Source organism: Rattus rattus, chromosome 3, assembly GCF_011064425.1.
Source record: "Rattus rattus isolate New Zealand chromosome 3, Rrattus_CSIRO_v1, whole genome shotgun sequence".
Lineage (NCBI taxonomy): Eukaryota > Metazoa > Chordata > Mammalia > Rodentia > Muridae > Rattus > Rattus rattus.
Genome location: NC_046156.1, coordinates 200,235,201 through 200,240,001, shown reverse-complemented (window position 1 = coordinate 200,240,001; position 4,801 = coordinate 200,235,201). Strand labels below are relative to the sequence as shown.

General features: G+C 43.8%; 1 pseudogene; it reads right to left on the bottom strand.

Annotated features, from left to right (window-relative positions):
* Positions 1-2,826: 2,826 nt before the first annotated feature.
* Positions 2,827-3,704, bottom strand: LOC116895681 (annotated as a pseudogene).
* Between the last annotated feature and the right edge of the window lie 1,097 nt (positions 3,705-4,801).

Here is a 4,801-nt window from a genome sequence, read left to right as displayed (position 1 = left end):
TGGGTGTTTAGAGACAGATTGGATCAAATTTACCTGCAGAGCCAATGTAAATTCAATTCAGAACTCAAACAGGATTTCCTTACAGATTAACAGAGTGACTTAATAATTACTTTAAAATGTAAAAGTCGGAAAATAATTTTGAAAATTTAAGTTAGAGAGTGAAGAGTACTTGGCTCCAAACTTACTATAAATCTACAGTAATAAAGACAGAATAAAATTATACTAAGTATAAATGTTTGGTCCAACGAAAGAACCTAGAAAACTCGCAAACAGTTCCAATGCATACACAGTCACTGACTCTATTAAGTCCAAGGCACTTAAAGGAGAGAAGAATGGTCTTCTAGTGGTGCATGGTGTGGGAATGGCTGGCTCTTGCCTGATGCAGGACCAGCTGCCTAGTGCCTGGTGCAGGACCAGCTGCCTAGTGCCTGGTGCAGGACCAGCTGCCTAGTGCCTGGTGCAGGACCAGCTGCCTAGTGCCTGGTGCAGGACCAGCTGCCTAGTGCACGGCGCAGGGCCAGCCTTTACCTTACATCATATTCAAAGGTTAATTCACATAAAACTAAAATCTAAAACTGTAAAACACTGAGAAGGAATCTGCCTTAATTAGGGTCTTACTGCTGTAAACAGACACCACCACCAAGGACAACATTTCATTGTGGTTGGCTTACAGATTAGGAGGTTCAGTCCATTATCATCAAAGTGGGAACATGACAGCATCCAGGCAGACATAGTGCAGGAGGAACTGAGAGTGCTACACCTTCCTCTGAAGGCTGCTAGCAGAATACTGACTTCCAGGCAGCTGGGACGAGGGTCTTAAAGACCATGCTCACAGTGACACACCTACTCCAACAGGGCCACACTTTCTAATAGTGCCACTCCCGGGGTCAAGTGTATAGAAACCATCGCAGAAGCATAGGAAAGACATTACAACCAAAAGTTTCTCATATAAAACACAACAAGCACAAACTGAAAGAAAAATTCATAGAAGGGAAACCTGATCTTCAAAAGATACTAGTGTTAAAGTAAAAGACCAAAGCGGACAATACTGAAAGGGTGCATTTAACAAAGAGCTTGTGTGCAGGATATACACAAACCCTTACAGTTTGAAAGAGGGTGTGCAAGCCGTTTAATGGCGTCAGAAGAGTTAAGCAGACCCATCACGAAGACATGACTGACCAATGCTCGTAGCACCTGTGGAAGCACACGACCGAGGAAATGCACGCTTACGATGCCCGACAAAAATAGTTACACCGTTTTTTACTTGTGTTGTCCTGGCCAAAACGCCTGGCAGAAATAAGCAAGGAAGTTTTATTTCGGTTCACGGTTGGTCTCCAAGGGTCCCAACCCATCTCGAGGCAAAAGGCGGAGCCAAGCGGCTCTGTAACCGGAATGTAGGGCGGGAGCTTGTTCACTTGGCCCAGACAGGAAGCAAGCCAGGTTTCCTCCAGCAGACTTGATTGGTTTTTATCCCGATTATACAAATGGGCACTTTACTCGCCCTTCAGTAATTTTGTTGCTCATTATTTTGCTTCTCCTAAAGTTTTATTTCGAACTCTTTGCTTTATCTCTGGTTGTTAATTTGTGCATCTTTCATTTACCACAAGCTATTTTAAAGGGATATATCTCTTCCTAACAGTAGGAAGAGTTACAGCCGGACGGTGGAGGTGCGCACCTTTAATATTAGCACTCAGAAGGGAGAGGCAGGCGGATCTCTGAGTTCAAGGCCAGCCTGGTTTACCAGGGGGAGTTCCAGAACAGCCAGGACTACACAGAGAAACCCTGTCTCAAACAAAGAGCTGCCAGTCATCTTGGTTGTCAACTTGTTTAGATTAAGAAGGACTGAAGGAGCTGAAGAAGTTTGCAACCCCATAGGAAGAACAACCAGACCCCCCCCCCCCAGAGCTCCTAGGGACTAAACCGCCATCCAAAGAGTACACATGGACAGACGCATGGCTCCAGCTGCATATGCAGCAGAGGATGGCCTTGTCAGGCATCAGGTCCTTGGTCCTGTGAAGGCTTGTTTCCCCAGTGTAGGGAAATGTCAGGGTGGTGAGGTAGAAATGGGTGGGTGGGAGGTAGGGAGAACATCCTCATAGAAGCAGGGGGAGGGGGAACCTGGAAAGGGGAAACATTTGAAATGAAAATACATAAAATATCCCATTAAAAAAAAGATCATCTGGGGACAGAGCTTATGCTGTTCTGGAATAACAGAAGCACAATACGGGGAGTGAGGGGGGGGTGTTACCTAGGAGTTTAGTGAACTGCACCTCTACATCAGATAGGCACCGATCTATTGGGTAGATTTATCTATAATGGATTCATAAAAACAATGACATTATTAAAGATAGTGATAGATAGAAGGGGTGTGGACTAGGTAAGAAGGGTGTGATTTAGTTGAGAAGGGTGGGGCCTAGGTGAGAAGGGCGTGGCCTAGGTGAGAAGGGTGGGGCCTAGGTTTGAAAGTAGGACAGTGCCAGCCTGTCTCTCAAGGTGCTATCTTTTTGTTTGATTGTTTACTTTATTAGAATACTGAGTTTATTTCGCATGTATATTTTTGTCTCCCTATCATTCCCACATCTGACCACCACTATTACTTTATCCTATCATAGCATTCCATATATATGTAAAACCAAGTAAAGATGGAGTTGCATCCTGGAAAAGGATTAATGTTAGACAACACATTCTTGGCAATTGAACCTGGACAATATTTATTAAACACAGTAGGAAAAGTTCTCACTTTGCATTATAAAGAAGGACAGCCAGATATCAACTATTACAGAAATGAAGCAAGACAGAATATTTCAAACTGTTTAAACTATTTTCTTAAAGAGACTTCCCCCACTGCCAGAGATCTTGAATAGCTTCCTGGTCAGTCATTCAGAAACAATTCTTCACATAATTGATGAACTTGGCTCCCACTTTGGGAAAAGAACCACCTTTTTCTATACTTGTTTGCATTTTTGCCTTGATGTCTTCTACAGAACTAGGTCCTTTAGGTGTTTTGGAAGTTTTTTCCTGGTTTTTTTTTTTTTTTTTTTTTTTTGAAGGACTCTTGACCCTTTGATCTTGGTGTTGATGGTTTTAGATCTTTGTCATTTTGGTTAGATTTTTGTGCATTTTTGGCTGGGCTATCTCATATAGATTTCTTCACTGGAACCTCTTCTTCAGTTTCCTCTTCATCAATCATCATCATCATCATCATCATCATCATCCTCTTCATCTTCACCAAGTTTTACTTTTCTCTGCGGAATCTTGTTACCACCTCCAGGAGCAGATTTCTTTCCAGACATGCCTAACAGTTTTACATCCTCCTCGTCGTCATCTTCTGACTCTGCATCTTCCTCTACAGCTACTAGGTGCTGTCCACTAATATGCGCAGGCCCTGAACCACACTTCAACCTTCAGGCCCTTAAGACCACAGGCGGTGTAATTTTGAAGCCCCCAAGAAAAACTGCTGTCTGTACAGACATTTTCAAAGTTGTCAGTGGTACTTTAATTGGACTGCCTTCGTAGTTCATTGACTCTGCCTCTACAATGTGGACGTGTAACTCATCTTTCACCCCTGCTCCAAAACTGACCGTCCTTAATGATAACCGGTGCTCATTTTCATCCTTATCCACTTTAAAGGGGTAGTCTTTGTCAGCCTTTAGTTCGCAACTGAAAAGGTAGTTCTGAGGCCTAGGAGGGCTCATGTCCATCGAGTCTTCCGTGAGGTGGGGTCGCGCAGGTCGGTGTGAGAGAAGCTGGATAGAAAACAAGTGCCTTGGGTTGGGGATTTAGCTTGGTGGTTGAGCCCTTGCTTAGGAAGCGCAAGGCCTTGGGTTCGGTCCCAGGGTCCGGGAAAAAAAAAAAAAAAAAAAAAAAAAGAAAAGTGCCTACTGTTCCACAGAACAGAGGTGCAGGACGAAATCACGCACGCCAAGGAAGCTCGGGGTGCTACCTTGCTTCGTCTTCCCTGTGCTCCCTTGTGTCTGTTTCCTTGCAGCCATGAGGTGAGGAAGTCTGCTCTGCCTGCTCTCCCCCAGGGCAGATTGAGACTGAGTTAAACCCTTCCCTCAGATCTCCTAGTACAACTATCCAAAAGCAGCAGAGGCAAGCTTTCTTTCAGCCTGTTTATTGTAAAATTTTCTCTAATTTTAAGTGGTTAAATGTCTGTCAAAGGAAGGACCCTTTTAATTTCCCTATGTGGATCGCCCAGTTTACTGTCCCCTCCCCTCGGCTTAATCTCCTACCCAAATTTTCGGTTGGCACCGCCCCTCTTCAACCGACCAGCACCCGTGTGCATATACTTCAAGTAAACGGCCATGTGTGCTTGTATTGTAGCACAGCTCTATAAGGGACGGATTTGTTCCGCTTTAATATTCCTGAATCTCATTATCTGTACATTAGAAGGCTATTTTAACTAAAGGGGTCTTTGTATATATTGTTCCATTATCGTTTTGTCTCGTATTATTTCCATCAGGTGGATGGTAACCTTGTCTGCATCTTTCTTTCTTGTCCTTTTCATTGCCTTTGAACATCTACTGTGGATTTTACCATTTCCACTCGGATGTCCTGGAGGAGCTGCTTCGTGTTTTCTACTTGTGGTAGGACGACCTTTCCTTGCTGACTTCTTTTCCGGTGCTTTTCTGAGGAGGAGTCAAGGACTTTCACTTACCTTCCCCTTCCTGCTGCGTATATCCAACAATTAAATCTGACCAGTGTTAGGTTGCCATAGCAACAAATTGGTCATGTTGTTCTCAGGAATAAAAAGTGATGGCCCACTCAAACAGCTAATTTCATACTCCTGGTTAAGAAA